The 25,713-nt window shown below is 36.8% G+C and overlaps 1 protein-coding gene across 10 annotated transcripts in view; it reads left to right on the top strand.

Moving 5' to 3' along the window:
- FER (FER tyrosine kinase) overlaps nt 1-25,713 on the top strand; it is a 438,558-nt gene that overhangs the window by 268,579 nt on the left and 144,266 nt on the right. The gene's annotated exons all lie outside the window — the stretch shown is intronic.

Here is a 25,713-nt window from a genome sequence, read left to right on the forward strand (position 1 = left end):
TTAATCTTTCTTTTCATCTTGAAATCAAGGAATGTATAGTCAGATAAAATTTCTCTGAGGAGATACAATTTGATTTAAATAATTTTCGAGTAATTTAATGGCGTTTTAACTCACAAACAAATTGCTTTTCATTTTTAGTATTCTAACAACATTTGCTAAGTTCTGATTTTCTAGAAGCATGTTTTGAATATTTTGAATATGCTAAATATAGAATATATTAGAATATTTTCTTTTAAAAGTGAGCTTTCTTATTGGCTAATTTCTTCTTACCTACTAGCCTTTAGTTTACAATGAAATATTCTCAGTATTTATCTTTATACTTTATAAAATTACTAAGGCTTTAGGATAAACAGTATGTATCCCATCTTATAAAGTAGATAATGTTTCACTAAACTATAAGTCTCATACAAATAAGATTAATTGAAATGTAAATGATTAATTTGCTTAGATTTGGTAGATATTTATTTGTGTAACCTTATGAAACATGCATTTTTTCTAAAAGTTGTTGTATTTTCATGTTATATCACTGTAAGAAGTATAATCCAACAAATATTTATTAAATATCTACCATATATGTGTCAGACATTGCAAGACAGACAAAGTCCCTATAAATGTGCAGCTTAACTTTTAGAGGGAGGAGATAAAGAAAGATGTAGAAATAAATTAAAAGATCTTGTTATCGGTTGATGTTGCTAAAAAGGAAACAAGCAAAGTGATGATGTCCTTAGACCCAGAAGGAGTTTACATAGCTCCAGCTATGGCTCCACTTTGGCACTTTGCATCTGGAATATGTGCCTGCGTGTAGTTTGTATAGTTATATTCCCCTTCAGAGTCTCTAGGACTTTAGATTCCCTGCCCCAGCACGCTGAGCCCACTTCCATGGCCTATCCAGACCTCTGACCCAGGTCCATCCTCTTAAGGGTGGACCATTTGAAGGGTGGCCAACAGGTGTCAGTTCAAGGGACATAAGGATGCAGCTTGGATGTGCAGGATGAGGTGTCTATAGGTATGCATGTGCTAGGCTCCTTGAGGAGTGTAATAGGATCAATCACAAATGGGAAGAGAAGAGGCCAGGCTTGGAGTGTGAGTCCTGGAGCAGACTGCCATGTTCTAGTACAGAACTCTTGAGAAGTGAATGTTTGACTTTCCAGGTTGTTAGGGAGGTACATTTGTCAAAGTAATGGGATAGAACATTTTATACTTAGCAGTTTGTTAAATATATATGACTTTTACATATTTACATATGATATTGGACCCCACAAATGTTAATGACATAATTTAGAAATACGGTACTATCTTTTGAAGTCCATTTTTGATAGGGCAGTCAAATAAAGTTTCTCTGAGGAGATAGAATTTGAGTCAAAGACCTGGCATGTGAAAATGGGTCACCTATGAAAGAACTTACAGAGATAAATAAGTTCCAGGTAGAGTGACTTTGTAGTATAAAAGTACAGAGGTTCAAAATCAACAATAACCAAAGGCTTAGTCTGTACAAAGAATGAAAAGAGGCCCTCAAAGGAGGGAGTGGAATAAGATAAGGATAGAGATCTGTAGGAACCAGATCATGCCCTATATGCTATGGAAAAGAGTTTACATTTTATTCCAAGACCAATGGGACACTATTGGAACCTTTTATTAAAAAGAGAGACAGGTTCTTACTCACATTTTTTAAAAAAGATCACTTACAACTCTTTCCTCATGCATTCAGAGTATATATGAGAGGAGGATGGAAGCAAGAAATCAGCTTAAAAGACTGTTACAGTGGTCTAAGGGAGAAATAATTTTGCTTGTCTTGAGGAGTGGGAGTAGAGATGGACAAAAGTAGATGTAAGTTATCTTTTGGAAGTAGATCTGGCATTTCCTGATGGAATGTATATGAAGGATGAGACAGAGGAAAGGATCAAGAGTGACTCTTAGGTTTTTGGTTTAAGAAACTGGATGAATAGTAGTTATACTTACTGAAATGGAAACACTGAGAGGAACACATTTTTAGGTGGAGATAGGAATAGAGAATTCTATTATGAATATGGTTAGTTTGAGATACTATTAGATATTAAAATAGAAATGTCAAATATATAATCATATATACAAGTCTAGAACTCAGGAGATCAACATGGATTCTGTTTCTTGAACATACCACACTCTTCCCATGTCTTGGAGTCTTTGTTCTAGCTATGCCTTCTGTCTTGAATCTTCTTTTTCTGTCTCTTTACCTGGTTTCAGTCTCAGCTTAAATGCCAATCTATCTGAATGGTTACCTCCACTTTTGTTCTCTATCTCAGTATTGTTTGTGTTTTATATTTTTTGCAGTTTGTAAACATATTTTCACTTTTTCCTCTCTTCAAGAAAAGGTACTTTGCTTCTCTTACCTTCTCCAGCCAATGCCTAGCACAACGCCTGTCACTTAATAGATATTCAGTAAATACTTGTTGAATAGAGGAATGAATGAATGTATGAGCAGGATCATGGTTTGCTTAAAATGAAAGACAAGGTGCTTGGGTTAGATGGATGTGAGAGATGATGGACTCCCCTCCTCCTAAAGGTTTGTGGGATCTTTAATGAGAAGAAGAATGGTTAATTTTGTAAGCACTTATTGTGTTAGGCACTGTGCTGAGCACTTTATATAAATCTCATTTAATATTTAGAGGCACTCTATATGGTAGCTACTGTTTTCATCTTCATTTTGCAGATGAGGAAACTGAGGCTCAAAGAGGCAAAGTTGATAAAAATTACCCAGCTAGTGCAGCACAGCCATATTTAAAGCCCAAGCAGTTTGACTCCACAGCCTCCTCTCTTAACCATTCCATAGCACAGAAGGCTCTTGCTATAGTGCCATAGATCATTTTGTTTCCTTAGCATTCAGAGCTATTGAAGAAGCTTCTGATTAATCCCATGGAATTGTCCTTAATACCACTCAGTAGCCTTTTGCCAGTGCCAGGTTCCTGAGATAACTCCACTGGCCCAACAAAATTACCCCACCTTCTGTTCCTTGAGGAAAGGACAAGTGTCACTCCTTGCATACCTCTTCCTCATGAGGCTGCAACCCCACACATAGTGTGAAGAGAGGTCCCCAGGACCAAGGCCGTCACCCACTTCAAGTCACAGACAGTCTCCTCTTTTCCAGTTAGCCACTGGGAAGAGAGCCAACCCACGTGATAGAAACCTCATCTTCCTAATGGCCAAAGAATGGCGGGGGGCGGGGCGGGTAGGGAAGAGCAAGGGTAGATGCAAAGACTAAAAGGAAAGAGCCAGAAATCTCATCTTTTTTGCTCTCTAGGGATAAAGGTACTATCTAATCCCCTTTCTTTCTCCTATTCTCAATGGATAATAAACTCTTCAGAGAAGAATCTATACTTTGCTCTCATTTTAATGAACCCTTGTGTCGTTCACATTCTGTTTGTTAAACTGAATCCCATCAGCAAAAGGGATACATCTATGAGATAGTATTTACAGATGAATAATAATATGTTTCTTGTAGGAATTTGATAGACCAAATAGAACCTGCATATTTTTCTAGCTGATTATTTTTAGTCACTCAGTTTCCACCCTGTAAAGGGTCTGTATCGGCATTTTTTCTCTTATATCAGCTGCACGTCTTCCTTTGGAGAGTATAACTCTTGGTTCTGAGAGTTTCAGTCAAGAAAAATGAGACCTTCTAAAGTAGAGATGAATGAAAATGAGTTGGAAAATATTAGTATATGTACAGAAAATTGTACAGCCTTTTTTCAATTAATAGTATATTAATAGAAACAAGTGTATTATATAAGTAGGGAAATTGAGTAGACATGAATTAAAAATAAGAAGAATTAAAATTCTTTCTAGAAAGACAAGAGTCTACCATACATGTACAAAAACTATTTGATGTAACTTGCAAATGTAATGAAATATTTGCTAAGGTGATAATATAAGTCTTTCCTAAATGAGAACCATTTTGGGGGGAAATAACTTTTGGATTACTTAGAATTAATTTATAGAGCATTAAAACAAGTATTCAATTACTAAAAGCTTCTCAGATGGATTCCAGACAGGCAGACTACTTTGCATACTTTTCAATAAGGATTTTTACTCTAAAGCAGCCCTGATAACGTTAATGACAAAGCTGATCAAATTCTGAATAATCCTTGGACTCTAAAAATATGCTGTGGCTGAGATTTTGAGTGGAACAAATATGCTAAGCAGGCTAAGCAGGTAATGAAGCAGACTGACTGAAAACCTGTGTATAAAAGAAAAGTGGAGATAGCAATTATTTCTCAGTATGAATAGTAGAAAAATTATACTCTCTGACAATCATTTTATGTTCTGTATTGTGGCATTTTGTTAATTATTCCTCCTAAGGATTATACATTGGACCTGTGGCTTCAAAATAAAAGCTCTGAAATGTCATGTTGTCAATATGTTCAGAAATTCATCTGCTTTAAGTATTAAATCTTCGTAGTGAGAAATTTTTTTAAAGTCTGTATTTAAATTTTTGCCTTTTTTTTTTTTAAACTATTACACTGGATGATTACTCCTATCCATTTGACCTTAATGTGGATAAAGCTTATATTTCCACTTTTTCTGGAAGGTAACTAAATTCTCAAGTTGAACATATATTACATTGGCTCTTGCTTGGAAATAGGTGGTATTATTGTATTAGCGAGTTGTCCTGTATTTGTTTAAGGCAGAAATAATTATCAAACAAAAATTTTAAAGTGAAAATGTTTCATTAAAATATAATTCATCTTCTATACTCATATAGAAGAAAGAATATCTTTTATTTGAATGTTGAATATGGGGAAGATATATAGTGATATAATAATATTGTTCTGCAGTACTGTTAGAAGTATTTTCTTTAGGTGGGCTTTATTCCTGCAGAACTGACTATGAATCAAAGTGTACATTTACATCACACACCTAATCACTCTGACTTATCTGCTTGAGATCTTATTTCAAATATGTCCCTGTACTCCTTTAAAGCCCTTTAAATGGATAACTTTAAGAAGAAATGTACAGCCATCCCAGAGCGATTTGGCAGGGATTGATTGGCATAATAAATAATGACCATCTGCACCCTGTGGCAGTCCACCAAAAAAGCGCAATTAGTCCCCTGCAGGTGGGGCAGACCGTGGCCAGTTGTCTTCAGCAGGTGAACAAAGGAGAAGCTGCTGATTTGCTGCTTTGTTCACTTCATTTAAAATAGCTACTTCTGAGAGGCCAAAGTAATTCTAAGATTTAGGTTTTAACATTTTAAAGCTGTAATTAGGTTTTATTTCATTATTTTTATAGCTCATTAGTAGCAATAGCTACTATTATACCTATTCATGTGCAAAGATGGAGGATTTATGAGAACATAGTGTTTTCGTGAAAGTGGAAAATACTATAATGTCTTAATTTTGTTGATTCCTTGTTTTTTTTAATGATTTCTTTAAATTTTATAGAAAAATTAGTACAGAGTTACTATGGGAAAATGGAATATTTGTCATATATTATCTAGTGGAAATAAGTGGGGTGGAGACTGAAGTATGAGGCTTTTTTAGGTTATCAATTATATAAAAGTTATACAAAATTCACTCATAATTCTGCCAGCTATCTAAAGCCATTTTACTTGATTACAACTTGAAAGTTTTATTGTGATTTTATTTTTTGACCCAAAAATTGTGAATGTGCAAAATATAAAGCTTTAAATAAAAAAATATAAATCTAGTAAATCCAGTGAATGAAGTGCAATCTATAATTGACTTACACAGCAATTGTTTGCTGAAAACAAAGTATATAAACCATAAGTCAGAAATCTTTTAAGAATAGAAAGTGAAACTTGAAATAGAATATATAACCCACTGTGCTTTAGTTAATTAAAACTGATAATTGCATGATAGTCAGTCTCTGAACTTGAAAGAGTGATATGCATTGTTTTAAGTAAATTATTCTATTTCGAGAGGTAGTGTAATTTGTTAGACAGGACACAACCTTCGGAGTCAGAAAGATGTGGGTTCGAACACTGTTTCTACCATTTCCTGCCTGAGGAACCTGTCTCTCAGAACCTCAAAGCCCTCACAGAGTGTCTTGGTGGTCCCGTTACCACCCACTAGTTCCCTGATTTCACTGGAGAATCACATAACTTAATATAAAGTTATACTCAAGGCTAAGATTTATAACAGCAGAGGATGCATGCAAGAACAGCAGGAACAGCAAAGGAGAGGTCAAACACATGCTTCTTTGCCCTATTTTTTGCAGGAATTGCATGGGCATGTCTTTCTTTCCATCTACAAACTGCAGAGACGTTAGTGAATTGTCATTGCTCAGGAATTCTATTTGAGTCTTGGGGTCCAGAGTTCTCACAGGGAGCTGACCACTTACCTGCCACATGATCAGCCGTGGTGATGACCTCAAACCAGGCAGTGGATGCACATGACTCTTCATGTTTACTGTAAACATGCTGACAACATGTTCATCTTGACCCACCACTCCGGGCATACGGACTAACGTTTCTCAGTAACTTTTGAACATTCCAGTAGTTTGATTAAGAGTCATCATCATGACTATCAAGATAAACAGGAACCCAGTGAAACTGACCGGCCACATTAACTTGTTTCTCACACAGAGCTGATGTGAAAGTTAGATAAGGTGGAGTAGTCCTGTGAACCACTCTTATTATGTCTGTCTCTCCTATCCTAATTAATCTTCTATCTCCATTGTCTGCCCCATTGGAGTATGTGGGGTACACAAAACAATTTATTGAGGTGTAGAAAGAAAATATTAGAACTCTGTTTATATTTCTTTTTGATGACATCCTTTTAGTTTTCCTTCATCTGAGAATATCTTTATTTTTCCTTCATTCTTAAAAGATAGTTTTGCCACATGTAGTGCAGTTGACAGTTCTGTTCTTTCAATGCTTGAAATGTATTGTGCTGCTTCCTTCTGAACTCCATAGCTTCAGAGGAGAAATCTGTCATTTGAATTGCTGTTTCCTTATAGGTAATGTGTCATTTCTCTCTGGCTGCTCAAGACTTTTTCTTTGTCTTTAATTTTCAGAAATTTAATTATGATATATCTTAGCTTGGATTTATTTGGGTTCGTCCTATGTAAAGTTCTCTCAGCTTCCTGAATTTGTAGGTTTGTCCTTTACCAAATTTGGGCAGTTTTCAGCCATTATTTCTTTGACTAGTCTTTCAGCACCACTCTTTCTCCTCTTTCTGGGACTCTGATACGAATGTTGGATCTTTCGTTATTGTCCCAGAGTCTCTGAGATTCTGTTCATTTTTTTTTTTCCCAATCTGTTTTCTCTTTGTTGTTTAAATTGGGTAAATTCTATTGATCTGTCCTCAAGTTCAGTGATTCTGTCCTCTGTTATCTTCGTTTTACTATTGAGCCCATTCAGTGAGTTTATTTTTATTATTGTATTCTTTTTAGTTCTATAATTTCCATTTGTTTGTTTTTTATAACTTCTATTTCTATTACTGAGATAATCTATGTTTTCGTTTGTTTCAAGAGAATTTGATTGTTGAGGTATTTTTTTGAGTGCTTTAAAATCCTTGGAATCCAGATAATTCCAACATCTGATCTGCCTCGGTGTTGGTGTGAGTTGACTGTCTTTTCTCATTCAGGTTGTGATTTTTTTGGCTATTGGTATGATGGATGACTTTTTGTTGTACACTGAACATTACATTTTGTTAGGAGACTCTGAGTCCTATTTAAATCTTTTATTTTTGCAGGTAGTCACTTTGTTTAGGTTTAGCATGCAGGTCCTGGCCTACTTTTGGGCCTATGGGTTCAATGACAGTTTAATTTTCAGAGCCTGTGTGGTGTTATTTAGGTTTGTTCATTTATCTGGTTCCCACTTGCTGCTTTAGTGCTGTGTTGGAATGGAAAGAGTTTTCTCTGGCTGGGCTGCCAGGTGTTTCACTGTGGGGGAAGGGAATCTTAGGCACATGGGCTGTTTGGTGCTTGTTTGCCTGATTTCCCCTGCTGTAGGGAATAGAGATCACTTTCTGGGCTGGGTGCTTGCTGTGGGATTCTTTGCCACTGCCCCCCCAGCTACCTGTGTCCGGGCAGGAGATAGAAGTCTTAGGTCTGGGGGGATAAAGAAGCTTCCCAGGCCTGGCTCTTTTTTGTGGCAGTGTTTCTCTTGCCAATGTGGCCTAGCTACCTTGGTATTTCTCAGCAGGGGAGGAAGATATCAGGCCCTTAGGGACAAAGAGACTTTCCAGGCTTGCCTGCTTATTATTTTGGGGTCCCTCTTGCTGGTGCTTCTCGGCCACTCCACTATTTCTTGGTAGAGCAGGAGAGTCTCAGGCCCAGCAGAAAAGAGAGCACTTGCCCGGGCTGCTTATTGTTACCTGGGCTCTCAATCCATCCTCTTGCAGATGGCGCTGGGTTAACCTGGTGGGTCGTCCTGGGGTGCACTGCCATTTGATCCAGGAGAGAACTGGACCTACCTTGGCCTTCTGTTGCTAAGTTGAGAGTCAAGCCTCTCTTTGTTATGTGGAGGAGACATAAGACCTCCTGAAGCTATGTTGTTCCTCCATTCCTGGGATCCCAAAGCAGTTTGCTTTCCTCTTAACCACCTTTCAGTGTTCTTTGGTTTCCCTGATATTATTTCCAGGGTTTATAGTTGTACTTAGTGGAAAGGAGCAGGGAGAATTGTGTTTTATGCCAATTTGTCCAGTGACCTTATCATTTTAATTTCTCTTTTTGAGGATGCTGTATAATATATATTATATATGGGTATAGTAGAATAAATGGTTACATTTATTTATGATGAAGTTCTGCCTCACTTAATAACAAGGGTGAATTCCAGATTCATATTGTATGTCAGAAATCTCATAACTAGAGGTAGTGGGAGCACAGGTATCTATTCCAAAATATTACATAAGAGGTTCAGGATGAGGTCAGTAAAAACAACACTTACACTAAATATTAACTAAATTAAGATAAAAAAACCCAAAGGTTAGTATCTGTAAACTATATTAAATATTTCTTTAGCTTACCTAAATTAGAATTTCTCATTGCTTCTTGTCTTTATTAAAATGGTTATAACTGGTGTTACCTTTGAAATTTAAACAAACTTTTTCCTACATTCAGTGAGTAGTTTAGACTCTGAATACAAATGTGTACTGGGAGGCTTGGAGTAAAGATAGAAAGAGGCCATGTCGGACAGGTTTGTCCTGTGGTAAAGACAGGATTTGGAAAGGACAAGAGGGACAGGAAGGTCTGGAGGAGAGGGATCCTTTAGGATTCTAAGACTTTGGGGAGATCAGGATGCATATGAAGGAGTTGCAGCAGATGCTCTCCGTGCAATGCTGATATCGTCTGGACTTTCAGTTTGCTCTCGCCGACTTCCAGTTGCAGGTATCTTCATTTCTTTCCTTTTTACTAGATCCACAGAAGCCTCCTCTGCCCGTGTCTGCTGCAAAACTGCCAGGGATTAACACCCCCTTTCCCTGTAGGCCTCAACCAATGATTCTCAGGAGTTCCTATTTAAATACCCTTGAATGGGCTAACTCTGAGGCATGTGAATTATATCATTTTCCAGAGTTTGCCCCACTTAGGTGACTCTAGGAGAGCCCAGAGCAGAGGGCAGTGAGACCAGCTCATCCATCCCTTCCACTTCTCAATCTAACTCACAAATCAACTAATAAGACTAACTATTGTTTACTTAGATGGACCATTAGAAGGTCCATTGTGATTTCATGGGCTCATATGGCCACCAAAATCTTTATCTCCAACCCACATCTTCCAATGATTACCGAAGTACCTAATTTCTGTCTCATAAATATCTCTAAAACATATTTGGCATTTTTATTAATATTGTCTTAGATCATGACATCATCATCAATTACCTTGTCATTAAGTCAAAGGATTCTTTAACTTAGTTACTTTCTGTCCAAGGGTGTGAAAACTGAGTAGTTCATGAAATATTAAATCTAGTACTAGGATCATTTAGCTGTACAATTTAGCAACACTTTAGCTCTCTACTGTCAGAGAAGAATTTTGATACAAGTATTTGCTGAAAAAGTGCAAATAACTGTAATAACTAAAGATAAGAAGTAACCTATAGAAAAAGTTACTTTTACATTTTTAATTCTTATATTCTAGTCTCTTATATCCACTTGTAATGCAGTGATTTATTGATTTCTTTAAAAAATGCAACTGTAAAACACTTACACATCGTTAAAGTAATAATTATGCAATTCATGCGTATTATCAGTCCTAAGTCCCTAAAGTTCATTGTTATGTTAAGCTACATTCTTGAAGATTATCCATGGTTTATTTTTTTTTATCATTATGAAGCAATGTTTGAAAAATTTGAAAGACTCCTGGTTGATTACTTACTGGGTTATTATGATTATATGGTTGTTATGTGAATTTTTTGTTTGAGCAATTTTGATCAATAACAATCTTCATTACTTAAGGTGTGTTATTTAAGTTGTAAAAAATAAAAATATCATGTATGGTTTTAACATTAGCTCTACGGTACCTGCATCATCTGCTTATACCACTAACAAGATTTATCACAAAGGTAGCTTTCAGCGAAGTTACCCATAAAAACATAAAAAACAAGCAAAAAATATTTCAATTATAAAAACCTCCCTCAGAAAACTTGGATGTATTGTTTAAAAGTTTAATAAAAACTCTTAACATTTTAAAAGTCAGTTTGAATGTCTATATCTTGCCACATCTTTCTTCTTAGAAATTCACTGTTTCTATATTACTTTTCAAATGAATTGCTACATTTTAGAAACAGAAAAAAAATCTATTCCCTGTATCATAATTAGTGATTCAATGAATATACTGGGCTAAGTTATTAGTAAAATATATTTATCTTACTAACTAATGAAAAAATTTTAATATTGTAATAACACTGTTTCCTTTATTTGTGAACATAACATAAGCAGAAGGATAGATTGGGATATACATACATTTCAGAAAACTGTGTAAATCGCAACATATTATTCATTATAATTTAACCATACACATGCACACAGATACATTTATTGCCCACTACATATATTTCAGAAATTACTTCTCATGAAAAATGGTAGAAGGGACACTAGACATTTAACATGGGAAAAGCTGACCTTCGGGAGGATGTGGTTTTTTGTCTTCAAACATATAATATGCTGTTACGTAGTAGACAGAGGAGATGCATCCTTTGTTTTCCCAGTACTAGAATCAATTGAATGGAAGTTACATATAATAAAAAAGCTTTGTAAGAATTAGAACGACTCAAAATTAAATTGGATTTGTTGATAAAGTAGAGTGTTCCTCATCACTGGGGATTTTAGTGATTTTTTTTTTTTAACTGCCTAAAGTCATAATTCTCGTCTGCTGTGAGTAGCAGTGTTCAATAAAGAAAGACTTGTTGGATGAGTAGATGACTAAATGGATGAATGGATGGATGATTACTGTCAGGGGCAGGAGGTTGGGCTAGATGATCTCTGCAGTGCCTTCCAATCCAAATTTCTTTGGTGCTTTTATTCCTGGCGAGTCAGAGGAGTACATACAACAGCAAGAACAGGCTATAGTTACTTAGCACAAGAGAAGGGCAGTATTCCCAGCATAGATAGACAGGAATTCAAAGGGTTAAAGTACATCTAAGATTGTGGTAAGGTTTTACAGCTGCTACTAGTAGCAGCACAGGGCTGGGACCCCAAGAAACCCTCATTGTTTTAATAATTTAAAAAAAAAAAAACCTCTCTTGAATTTATATCTATTAATATCTGTTAATTATGTTAAATATTTCTCATTGTTTAGCTTACTTTACTTTCAAATTAGAATTGCTGATTGCTTCTTTTCTTTACTAAAGTAGATATAACTGGTGTTACCTTTGAAATTTAAACAAATTTCTCCCTACATTCAATGGGTAGTTTGGACTCTACAGTATTTTCTAACCCAATTATGGAGGCCACAAGATTTTCAGGAACAGAGTACAAATAAACTTGACGTATCCTAAAGTCTTGACTGAGAGATGTTGCCATGACAACCATATTTTAAAATTGTACTTAAAACTACCCATGGAAATAAATGATGATCTATGCTCCCAATAGACCTTTCTAAATTGCGACCTGGACAACTACTTATAAGGTAGTTAGACAATAGCTTGAAGTTCTGGGAGATGAGAAACCTGAAATCAATCTTATTGTCATAGAGGTGGTTGGGAGGAGGTGTGTTCCTGAAGATTATGCAAGGTGTGTTTTAGGCACAATTCCCATATCTCCCAGCCTGAGTTGCCTCAAGCCCATATGTTCTTTGCTCAAGATGATTCCATTCTCAGAGCTGCTTCATTGACCTTCCAGTTTTATAATTCAATGAAAAACCATTTTGGAATCCATTTTATATTAGATATAAGTCATAGGTCTAAATGAGACTTTATATATGTGAAATTTTTCACCTCTAGGGTAGTTCTACAATTTGTCATGAATTGGCTCTCTGGAAACAACACATTTATCATATCATAGATAGATGTCTAAGATAAAAAAAAATGTATGGCATTTATTCAGGTTATAGATGTATATTCTATCGTTTGATCTTTCTTCTCAGTTACCTGACATGATATACTTATGTATGTAATTTAGACTCATAAAATTATTGCACTCAGTTTTATTTGAAATGTAATGTTCTTTGGCCTCTTCAGTAAAGGCAAAACAGAATATATTGGAACACTTGGACTAGGAGACAAAAGATCAAGGTTCTTACCCCAACTCTTTCACTTAGTCCCTCTGTGGCCATGGACATGCTTTTACCTCCTCAAGGCCCTGGTTTTCCCATCTGCGAAATGGAGATAATAATGCGTTTCTTGCCAATCTAATGGAGGTTCTTCTGAGATTCAACAAGCAAGTGTATCTGGGAACATGTTAAAAATGTGTACTTCACAAAAGTTTGGGTTTCAGATAAGTGAAAATATTTGCCTTTGCCTGTACTAATGGGCTGACTTTAAATCTGCCATTAAACAATTCTAAAAATTATTCTAATTAGTTGAGGAAACACGGAAATGTGTTTTTTTTTTGTGAGGAAGATTAGCCCTGAGCTAACATCTGTTGCCAATCCTCCTCTTTTTTGCTGAGGAAGATTGGCCCTGGGCTAACATCTGTGCCCATCTTCCTCTACTTTATGTGAGACGCTGCCACAGCATGGCTTGATAAGTGGTGTGTAGGTCTGTATATCTGAACCTACGAACCCCGGACCGCTGAAGCAGAGTACGCGAACTTAACAGCTACGCCACAGGGCCGGCCCCAGAAATTCAGTTTTTAAAAAAATGTATTCAGATCTTATAGTTGCCCTCCATACCCCCTTTAAAAATGAGACATCCAGTTTAGATCAAATTTGATGTTTCAAAATGTTTTTTTTTTTATTTTGAGAGAGAATTGATAAATGGGGAAAGTATAATTTATTTCACCATAATAATGATACATTAATATTCATGAATTAACATAAGAATTCTAAGTCAAGTCAGTTGTAGTTTCAATATCAGGCAAATTTAATCATTAGAGTTTTGATCATAGGTTTGTGGATATTCCTATATTATCACAAATCACTGGCAAGCAGATGAAACAAAAAGGTGTCAACTCTATTCATTCCTGTTTTAATACATCTTTCATTTTTACGTCTGTTTTATTTCTATTGATGATTTATACTTTAGTACAACCTTTATTTTTGTTCAATACTAGTAAATCTGTAAAGCCAGGGTAGATGCTACTATTCCTGTTTCTTGGGAGAGAGTGAGAGCAGTCTGCCTCCATTCCTTCTGTTCCTTCTCCACATTCAAGAATGTTGCACAAATCTTCTGCCCCTTTACAGAAAATAGAGCAAAGATAAAGACAAGAACTGTGTGGTCTAATCACTATAGGAAGTATCAGCTCTGGGGCAATTGTTAAGAAGTGAGCTATAGCTCTTTCTAGCTACTATTCTGAGTGTGATTTTTTTCTTTTTCCCTTTGGAGTGGAGGGGAGAAGAAAAGAGGTCAGTAAAAATAAGGGGAAAGTCAGAGATCCAGGCTTCTTCCACTCTCCATTCTCCAAACTCCATGCTACCTGATGTCCCTGTTCTCTAACTTACCTTTGAATTATCCTCTAATGTAGTCTCTACTTGTTTGTTTTTTGTTCCCCAAACAATAAAATCATTTAAAGAATTGGAGCTCCTTTTATTACGGTATCCATCATCACCTGGGTCAGAGGCATAGTGTTAGATGAAGCTTTAGTGTCATCATGTATCTCGAGTTACTTGCCTTTCTCAGGCACTCAGCAGCCTCAGTAGGAGTATTCCATTTATGTCTAAGGGAGGATTTCATAGTTCCCCTTCAGTATATGTTAAGTACCACTGCCTTTATCCAATTTAACAGATTGGAGTTTGCACTGCTATCCACATTTCTACAAAAACTGCCGCTGTCAAACTCTGATCAAGCAAATCCCCATCAAATTACCTTTGAGCGTTTTGTCCCTCCCTCTTACAGACTGAGTCACATGTCTTAATTCTGAGGCTCTAGGCTGCTTCTCTTTTATCTTCATTTTAGCTAAAACAAATTAAGAACAACCTTATTCTTGACTGACTTCCCCTCAATTTTAGTGGGTTTTTTTTTTTTGTACATTTAGCTATCTCCCCTGGTCCTGTCTCTACTAATATACTTCTCTGCACATCAGTGGAAAGGTGATTTTTGTGGCCTCAGACCAGCAGTGACCACCAGGTGGCAGCCATTCTGGCAATAATGAGGGTTCCACATCCCTCACCCCCCTCTCCCTGATAATAGTGCCCTTCATCTTTCTCCCAAATAACACCTTAGTCATTATTATTTAAATTACAGAGTCACTCCTTTCAGTAGCCCATCGCAGTCACCAACTGCAGAAATTTCCCCAGTTTGGACATTTGAAAGGATGCCCAAACTCTTCTGAACATACTAACAGGAAGCTTTTATTTAAAAGCAAAGGGTACTGTGCAGACAAGCTTAAGGGATCTGAAATACATCCCAGACCCAGCCTCTTGGAAGGGGCCTAATTTGCACACACACCCAGACCAAGCTGAGTCTGGGATTGATCCACCAAGATCTGTAAGAGTAATCTTGGCTCTGAGAGAGTTTAAAAAAGAAACTTTCAGCATGCCTTTTATGTCCTCCTTGCCCATCTAATCAAGCCAACCTTGTCAAACCAATTAGGCCAGTTGCAAACCATCAGTAAAGACACTCACTCTGAGATCCCTGAGGAGTTTGACCTTATTCAGTATAATCATAAATCTAACTGCCCTATCTTGTCCTAGAGCCAAAAATCAGATCCAGGCATCCCCAGAGATTAAGGTAGAGTTTTTCCATTTCAGCTATAAATCAAGTATGTCTCCACATTGATTCCTCTACTATTTTTGAATTTTCAATTTTATTGACTTCTACCCTTATCATTATTATTGTTTTCTTCTGCTAGCTGTGGGATTATTTTGCCCTTATTGTTAAGGTTTATAATATGGTTTATCTTGGTAAATTTTCCTTGTTCTCTTGAAAAGAGGGTTTTATTCTGCTGTCGAGTGAAATTTTGTTATCAATGTCAATTTGATCCATTTGATTGGTGATGTCATTCAGTTATTTTATATCCTTGCTGATTTTATCTCTGCTACTATCTATAACTGAGAGAGGAATTTTGAAGTCTCCAAGTATAATTGTGAAATTTTCTTTCTCCTTTTAATTTTGTCAGTGTTTTGTTTTGAAGTATCTGTGGTTGAAGCATGGACATTAGGATAATTCTGTTTTCTTGGTGAATTGACACTTCTATCATTATGTGATTTTCCTCTTTATCTATGGTAATTTTCTTTGTTCTGTAGTCTACTTTGTCTGACAGTATATAGGTGTTCCAGCTTTCTTATGATTTATTCTTGCATTTTATGTTTATTTCCATACTTTTACTTTTAAGATACCTATATCATTATAGTTAAAAAGAGTTTTTTAGACAGCATAATTGTTGACTTGTTTTAAAATTCTTACAATCTGTGTTTTAAATGATGTATTTAGACAACTTACGTTTAATGTAATTATTGATATGTTTGGTTTTAGGACTACCATTTTGTTTTCTGTTTGTTTCCTTCATTTGGTTTCTCTTTTTACCCATTTTTACCTTCTTTCAGGTTATTTGAACATTTCTTACTATTCCATTGAATTTTTTCTCTTGTATTTTTGGTTATATAGCTTTGTCTTTTTTTTTCTCAGTGGTTGTTCTAGGAATTACCAAAAACATATTTAACTTCTCACAGTTTACAAAAAATCAGTATTGTACCACTTCAAGAGGAATGCAGAAACTTTATCACTGTAGTGAACTGTATACTTTCCCCTCTTTATTGTACTTTTCTTATGTCTTGCATCTATATCAATTCAAAAATTCATCAGAAAATGTTATAATTTTTCTTTCAACCAGCCAAGTACATTTTAAAGAACTCAAGAAAAGAAAAATCTATTATATTTACTCAAGTATTTACATTTTTGTTATTCCTCCAGTTCTTTCTGGCTAAAGAACTTCTTTTAACAATTTTTTTTTGAATTAAGTCTGCTGGCAACAAATTTCCTAGCTTTCCTTTTATCTGAGAATGTCTTTATTTTACCTTCATTTCTGAAAGATATTTTTTTGGATATAGAAATCTGGATTTGATAGTTTTTTTCCTTTAATACTTTAATAATGTTGTTTCACTTCTTCTTGGCCTCCATGGTTCTGATGAAAAATCTTCAGTCATTTCGATTGTTGTTCTCCTATAAATAAGGGGTCATTTCCTCTAGCTGCTTTAAAGATTTTTTTTCTTTGTCTTTGGTTTTAAACAATGTGATTACGTTGTGTCTAGACATTGATTTGAGTTTTTCCTTCTTTTTTTTTTTATTTATTTTATTTTATTTTTTTTAATTTTTTGTTTATTGCAGTAACATTGGTTTATAACATTGTAAAAATTTCAGGTGTACATCATTGTACTTCTATTTTTCCATAGATTACGTCATGTTCACCACCAAAATACTAATTACAACCCATCACCACACATATGTACCGAATTATCCCTTTCACCCTCCTCCCTCCCTCCTTCCCCTCTGGTAACCACCAATCCAATCTCTGTCCCTATGTGTTTGTTTATTGTTGTTATTATCTACTACTTAATGAAGGAAATCATACGGTATTTGACCTTCTCCCTCTGACTTATTTCACTTTGCATTATACCCTCATTGTCCATCCACGTTGTCACAAATGGCTGGATTTCATCATTTCTTATGGCTGAGTAGTATTCCATTGTGTATATATACCACAGCTTCTTTATCCATTCATCCATTGATGGGCACTTAGGTTGCTTCCAAGTCTTGGCTATTGTGAATAACGCTGCAATGAACACAGGGGTGCATGTACCTTTGCAAATTGGTGTTTTCAAGTTCTTTGGAGAAATACCCAACAGTGGAATAGCTGGATCATATGGTAGTTCTATCCTTGCTTTTTTGAGTTCTCTCCATACTGTTATCCATAGTGGCTGCACCAGTTTGCACTCCCACCAGCAGTGTATGAGAGTTCCCTTCTGTCCACATCCTCTCCAACACATGTTGTTTCCTGTCTTGTTAATTATAGCCATTCTGACGGGCGTGAGGTGATATCTCATTGTAGTTTTGATTTGCATTTCCCTGATAGTTAGTGATTTTGAACATCTTTTCATGTGTCTGTTGGCCATCTGTATATCTTCTTTGGAGAAATGTCTGTTCAGGTCTTTTGCCCATTTTTTAATTGGGTTGTTAGTTTTTTTGTTGTTGAGATGCATGAGTTCTTTATATATTTTGGAGATAAAGCCCTTATCAGATGTATGGTTTGCAAATATCTTCTCCCAATTGTTAGGTTGTCTTTTCGTTTTGTTGATGGTTTCCTTTGCTGTGCAGAAGCCTTTTAGTTTGATGTAGTCCCATTTGTTTATTTTTTCTATTGTTTCTCTTGCCCGGTCAGATGTGGTGTTTGAAAAGATGTTGCTAAGACCGATGTCCAAGAGCGTACTGCCTATGTTTTCTTCTAGGAGTTTCATAGTTTCAGGTCTTACATTCAAGTCTTTAATCCAGTTGGAGTTAATTTTTGTGTATGGTGTAAGGTAAGGGTCTACTTTCATTTTTTTGCATGTGGCTATCCAGTTTTCCCAACACCATTTGTTGAAGAGACTTTCTTTTCCCCATTGTATGTTCTTGGCTCTTTTGTCAAAGATTAGCTGTCCATAGATGTGTGGGTTTATTTCTGGGCTTTCGATTCTATTCCATTGATCTGTGTGTCTGTTTTTGTGCCAGTACCATGCTGTTTTGGTTACTATAGCTTTGTAGTATATTTTGAAATCAGGGAGTGTGATACCTCCAGCTTTGTTCTTTTTTCTCAGGATTCCTTTAGCTATTCGGGGTCTTTTGTTGTTCCATATAAATTTTAGGATTCTTTGTTCTGTTTCTGTGAAAAATGTTGTTGGAACTTGGATAGGGATTGCATTGAATCTATAGATGGCTTTAGGAAGTATGGATATCTTAACTATGTTAATTCTTCCAATCCAAGAGCACGGAATATCTTTCCATTTCTTTGTGTCTTCTTCAATTTCTTTCAGCAATGTTTTATAGTTTTCGGTGTACAGATCTTTCACCTCTTTGGTTAAGTTTATTCCTAGGTATTTTATTCTTTTTGTTGCAATTGTAAATGGGATGGTATTCTTAATTTCTCTTTCTTCTACTTCGTTGTTAGTGTACAGAAATGCAACTGATTTTTGTATGTTGATTTTGTATCCTGCAACTTTACCATATTCGTTTATTACTTCTAAAAGTTTTCTGGTGGATTCTTTAGGGTTTTCTATATATAAAATCATGTCATCTGCAAATAGTGACAGTTTCACTTCTTCCTTTCCAATTTGGATCCCTTTTATTTCTTTCTCTTGCCTGATTGCTCTGGCTAGGACTTCCAATACTATGTTAAATAGGAGTGGTTACAGTGGGCATCCTTGTCTGGTTCCTGTTCTTAGAGGGATAGCTTTCAGTTTTTCACCATTGAGGATAATATTAGCTGTGGGTTTCTCATATATGGTCTTTATTATGTTGAGGTACTTTCCTTCTATACCCATTTTATTCAGAGTTTTTATCATAAATGGATGCTGTATCTTGTCAAATGCTTTCTCTGCATCTATTGAGATGATCATGTGATTTTTGTTCTTCATTTTATTAATGTGGTGTATCATGTTGATTGATTTGCGAATGTTAAACCATCCCTGCATCCCTGGAATAAATCCCACTTGATCATGGTGTATAATCTTTTTAACGTATTGTTGTATGCGATTTGCTAGTATTTTGTTGAGGATTTTTGCATCGATGTTCATCAGTGATATTGGCCTGTAATTTTCTTTTTTGTTGTTGTTGTCCTTGTCTGGTTTTGGTATCAGGGTAATGTCAGCTTTGTAGAATGAGTTAGGGAGCTTCCCCTCCTCCTCAATTTTTGGAAGAGTTTGAGAAGGATAGGTATTAAGTCTTCTTTGAATGTTTGGTAGAATTCACCAGGGAAGCCGTCTGGTCCTGGACTTTTATTTTTGGGGAGGTTTTTGATTACTGTTTCGATCTCCTTACTGGTGATTGGTCTATTCAAATTCTCTACTTCTTCTTGATCCAGTTTTGGAAGGTTGTATGATTCTAAGAATTTATCCATTTCTTCCAGATTGTCAAATTGGTAGGCATATAGCTTTTCATAGTATTGTCTTATAATCTTTTGTATTTCTGAGGTGTCTGTTGTAACCTCTCCTCTTTCATTTCTGATTTTACTTATTTGTGCCTTCTCTCTTTTTTTCTTGGTGAGTCTAGCTAAAGGTTTGTCAATTTTGTTGATCTTTTCAAAGAACCAGCTCTTGGTTTTATTAATTTTTTCTATTGTCTTTTTGGTCTCTATTTCATTAATTTCTGCTATGATTTTTATTATTTCCCTTCTTCTACTGATTTTGGGCTTTGTTTGTTCTTCTTTTTCCAGTTCCTTTAGGTGCATTGTTAGATTGTTTATTTGAGATTTTTCTTGTTTGTTGAGATAGTTCTGTATCGCTATAAACTTCCCTCTTAGAACCGCTTTTGCTGTATCCCATAAATTCTGGCATGTCGTATTTTCATTTTCATTTGTCTCCAGGTATTTTTTGATTTCTTCTTTGATTTCTTCGTTAACCCAGTTGTTGTTCAGTAGCATTTTGCTTAATCTCCATGTATTTGTGGCTTTTCTGATTTTCTTCCTATAGTTGATTTCTAGTTTCATACCGTTGTGGTCAGAAAAGATGCTTGGTATTATTTCAGTCTTCTTAAATTTATGGAGACTTGTTTTGTGGCCTAATATGTGATCAATCCTGGAGAATGTTCCATGTGCATTTGAAAAGAACGTGTATTCTTCGGTTTTTGGATGGAATGCTCTGTATATATCTACTAGGTCCATCTGTTCTAGTGTGTCGTTTAAGGCCAATGTTTCCTTATTGATCTTCTGTTTGGATGATCTATCCGTTGGTGTAAGTGGAGTGTTAAAGTCCCCTACTATTATTGTGTCACTGTCTATTTCTGTTTTTATGTCTGTTAATAATTGCTTTATATATTTAGGTGCCCCTACATTGGGTGCGTAGATATTTACAAGTGTTATATCCTCTTGTTGGATTGTTCCCTTGATCATTATGTAATGCCCTTCTTTGTCTCTTTTTACAGTTTTTGTTTTAAAGTCTATTTTGTCTGATATGAGTACTGCTACCCCAGCTTTCTTTTCATTGCCATTTGCGTGGAGTATCTTTTTCCATCCCTTCACTTTCAGTTTGTGAGTGTCTTTAGGTCTGAAGTGTGTCTCTTGTATGCAGCATATATATGGGTCTTGTTTTTTTATCCAGTCAGCCACCCTATGCCTTTTAATTGGAGCATTCAGTCCATCGACATTTAAAGTAGCTATTGATAGGTATGTACTTACTGCCATTTTTTAACTTTTTTTTTTTTCCTCAGTGTTGTAGTAGTCCTTCTCTGTTCCTTACTTCTTCTATACAGAATTGATGGTAACTTTAGTTTGACCTCTGTCTGAAAGCTGTACTCTTTAACTCCCCTCCTCCCTCCTTTTATGTTTTTGATATTATCTAACCTCTTTGTTGTGCATTTGTATCCATTACGTTCTAATCATGGAAATAGATAAGTTTTCCTATTTGTGGTCTTCTCTTTTCCCCTTAAATCAGTCTCTTTAACATTTCTTGTATCCCTGGTTTCTTGGTGACAGACTCCTTTAATTTTTGCTTATCTGGGAAAATTTTGATCTCTCCTTCCATTTTGAATGAGAACCTTGCTGGGTAGAGTATTCTTGGCTGTAAGTTTTTTTCTTTTAGCACTTTAAATATATCGTGCCATTCTCTTCTAGCCTGTAAGGTTTCTGCTGAGAAGTCAGCTGATAGCCTTATGGGGTTTCCTTTGTATGTAACTTGACATTCTCTTGCGGCTTTTAGGATTCTCTCTTTAATTCTGGACATTTTGATTATGATGTATCTTGGTGTGGGCCTCTTTGGGTTTATCTTGTTTGGGGGATCTCTGTGCTTCCTGTACCTGGATGTCTGTTTCCTTCCTTAGGTTAGGGAAGTTTTCGTCTATTATTTCTTGAAATAGATTCTCTGCCCCCTTGTCTCGCTCTTCTCCTTCCGGGACACCTATAACACGGATGTTAGTGCGCTTGATGTTGTCCCAGAGGTCCCTTAGACTGTCCTCACTCTTTTTAATTCTTTTTTCTTTTACCTGTTCACCTTGGGTAATTTCTTCTAGTCTTTCTTCCAGCTCACAGATCCGTTCTTCTGTATCCTCTACTCTGCCTTTGAGTCCCTCTAATGAATTTTTCATTTCCAGTATTGTATTCTTCATTTCTGATTGGTTCTTTTTTATATCTTCCATTTCTTTGTTGACATTCTCACTGAGTTCATCTATTCTTCTCCCCAGATCAGTGAGCATCCTTAACACTCTTAGTTTGAACTCTCTGTCAGGTAGGTTGCTCATTTCTGTTTCACTTAGTTCCTTTTCTGGGGTTTTGTCCTGTTCCCTTACTTGGAATGTATTCTTTTGCCTCCTCATTTGCCTCTTTCCCTGTGCTTGTGTCTACGTATTAGGTAGGTCAGCTACGTCTCCTGCTCTTGGATAGGTGACCTTATGTAAGTGATGCCTTAGGAGGTTTCCAGTGTGCTTCCCTCAGTTCTCAATGTTCCAGGGGTGACCCCTATGTGGGCTACATGTGTCCTTCTATTGTGGCCTGTTAGCTCTCCCTATAGGCGCCCAGGGAGGCTGAGTTATGCTCCTGGCCAGCTGTTGTAATGCTCAGCTGTTTGTAGTTGTTGTGGGCCCTTCAGTCTCTTTATCAGGTGTGGGGAGTCCCAGCACAGTTGGTTGTAAGTTCTAATACCACATTTGTGTTGCAGTATTTCTTTTAACTGAGTAGGCCCCCAGCGTGGCAGGTTGTTAGGCTCAGGGCCTTACAATTGCTGTAAGCCTCTAGCCTATTAGGTCTCTTGTCAGCTCTCTGAGGATTGCAGCTCGGTGGGGCTGGCCTCAGGCACAGGAGCACCCAATTGTTTCAGGCTTTGGAAGGTGTAGCAAACCTCCTATGTGGGTCTTTGAGAAGCACAAGTCTTCTGCAGCTGACAAGCCCTGTTGCCCACAGGTCCACACACACAGTCAACAAAGTCCTGCCTGGTGTGAGTGTCCCGACCCCCAAGCAGACCCAGTCTCTCCACGGCGGAAGCCCCACACACTCCGCCACCACCCCACACTCTCCACCCGCTCCTTGTGCACACCCTGCCCACTCAAGTTGGCTCAGTTGCCAGGCTGCAGAGAATCCAGTCACCAATCTATGCAGGCCCACACGTTGCCTGAGGGCTTGTTGTTGGGTGGGGCCAGTCTCTAGGGTGGGCTGCCTGCCCTGGCTGAGCTGGATTAAATCGGTACTCTAGCGGGTGGAGCAGACCCTGGGCTAGCAGGCCTCAGGGAGAACTCCAATGGCGTATGTGTCAGCACGCTCACACCAGGCCACAACAATGGCCGCCGCCAATGTCCCAGTCCCTGGAGAGGTCTCACCCCTCACCGAGATGCACTCAGGGCCTATTAGGTGAGTCTCTTTTCACCCCAGCACTGTGCACCTTTCTTTGTGGTGATTTTAGGATGCTTTCTGGAATGGGTGAGTTTGTGCGCGGGCCCTTTAAGAGCCAGTTTTAGTTTCTTTGTGAACCGGGTTTTCTGGGGGTGCTCGCCAATGCTTTAGTAGCAGGCAAAGTCAGATATTATGCCGCTGGTGTCGATTGTGCTGGGTCCACAAAATGCCCACAGCGGGGGCGCTCCCCGGCTCAGGACCCCGCGCCTCCTGGCAGGCTGCGGACCTGTGAGCTGCTCCCGGCGGCCGTGAAGCTGGTGGCTTGTGAAGGCGGCGTTTTTCCTCTCCGGAAGGGAGTCTCTGCCTCTTCCACCTCAGTTAGGATTGTCCGTTGTTGCAGGAGTTCCTCTCATCCAGTTTTCAGTTCTGTCTCAGGGGTAATTTTTCCATGAGTAGTTGTAAATTAGCTGTGTCCACGGGAGGAGGTGAGTTCAGAGTCTGCCTACGCTGCCATCTTGACTCCGCCTCGTCTGAGTTTTTCCTTCTTGCAGTTGGTTGAGTTTCTTGAATCTGCAGGTCTATGTTTTTAACCATATTTTGGGAGTTTTGACCAGTATTTCTTCAAATATTACTTCCGTAGTATACTCCTTTTCTTTTCCTTCTGTTGACTTTGATATGATTGTTAGACCTCTTGGTATTGTCCCACAGGTCTTTGCAACTGTTTTTCACTATTTTTTATCTCTCTGTAGCTTATAGTAACTAATTTCTATTGATCTATTGTCTGTGGACACTGAAATTTGAATTTCACATAATTTTCATGTGTTATGAATTAGTATTCTTTTTATTTTTTTTAACCATTTAAAAATGCAGAAACCATTCTTAGATTATGGGCCATGCAAAGACAGTCAGTGAGCCAGTTTGGCCCACAGGCTTAGTTTGCCAATTCTTAATTTAGTCCCATCCGTGATGGAGATGACTAGAAAGTAGGTTTTAATTCCTTCCATTTCCAGGTTTCCTTTTCTGCCACAGTGCAGTATCCTTGAGGTCCTTATTCAAAGTCTGAGGTATTTTATCAGGAGCCTCTTCTCCTTTGCAGGCCTTGAACTCCAATTTTATTTATTTATTTATTTTTTGGACTATTGGCTGCTGCTTTTACAATCAGTGTAGGGACTTAAGGTAAAGTAGCTCCAAAAGCCTTGGCTTGGCTTCTTTTCTTAACCTAAACTTTCCCTCTCAGTTCTTCACTATTTCAGTAGCTCTCCAGTCCTCTCAAACAGAAGTTTGTGGGGGTTTTTTGTTGTTGTTACGTTTCATCTAGCTTTTTCAGTGGTTTGCAATGGAAGAGTTGGTTGGATTCACCTATTTTACCGTTGTTTGAAGTAGAAAAGCTCTCGCCAAATCAGTTTTGCAACTTTAAAATAATACTCTCCTGCCTGCCAGACTACATTCTTTGAAGAATAACTTTTGATAACATATGTAGAGGGGAAAGTAAACCTGAAAATGCTACTCAAATGAAAAGTAGCATTTTTTTAAATTTTTGTTTTTTAATTTTTAAAAAATCAACTTTATGGATATATAGTTTACATACAATAAAATGCACAGGTTTTAAATATGTAGTTCAATGAAATATCAGGAAATTAAACATTTCTATAACGTCCCAAAGTTCCTCCTTTCCCCTTTGCAGTCAATCTTCCCCAACCCCTGCCACAGGCATCCACTGCTCAGATTTATAGCATTATAGATTGTGTCCATCTCTAGAAATTTATGTAAATGGAATCATTATATAAATGGAATGCATTTATATAAAACATATCTGGCCTTTTTAGTTTGACAAAATGTTTTACAAATGCTCTGTTGCATGTATTGTAGTAAATTCCTTTTTATTGCTGAATGGTAATTGTCTGAGTAAATTCGTTTAACAATTCTCCTTTTGATGGAACATTGGGATTGTTTCTAGTTTTTGGCTATTATGAATAGAGCTGCCTCAAACAATTTTTGATCAATTTTTTTGTGGATATATGTTTTCATTTCTCTTGGGTTAATACCTAGGAGTGTAATTTCTGAGTCATAAGGTAGTTGTATGTTTAACTTCATAAGAAACTGCCAAATTGTCTTCCAAAATGGCTGTACCATTTTGCATCCTCGCCAACAACGTATGAGGACTCTGGTTGTTCCACATCCTCACAATGTCATGGCTTTGTTGATTTTTTAATTTTAGTATTCTAATGGGTGTGAAATGGTACCTTGTGGTTTGTATTTGTATGATACTGATGACTAATGATGTTAAGCTTCTTTTGATGTGCTTACTGTCTATTTGTCCATCTTATTTTGTTAAGTTTTTCACAAAACTTAACCAATTTCTTAAAACTGGGTTTTGGTTGTCTTGTTATTGAGGTATGAGTTCTCTATATATGTTCTGCACACAATTTATTTGTCAGATATATGTATTGCAAAACTGTTCTCCCAGATAGTAATTTGCCTTTTCATTTTTAGATGATACCTTTGGAAAAATGAATGTTTTTAATTTTGATGAATTCCAATTGTTGTTTCTTTTATAGTTAGTGCTTTTTGTGTCCTCTCTGAAATCTTTGCTTACTCACTTGGTCATGAAGATATTTTTCTATGTTTTCTTCCAGGACCTTTATAGCTCTAGCTTTATATGTAGATTGAAAGA

The sequence above is a fragment of the Diceros bicornis genome, chromosome 1, assembly GCF_020826845.1.
Source record: "Diceros bicornis minor isolate mBicDic1 chromosome 1, mDicBic1.mat.cur, whole genome shotgun sequence".
NCBI lineage: Eukaryota > Metazoa > Chordata > Mammalia > Perissodactyla > Rhinocerotidae > Diceros > Diceros bicornis.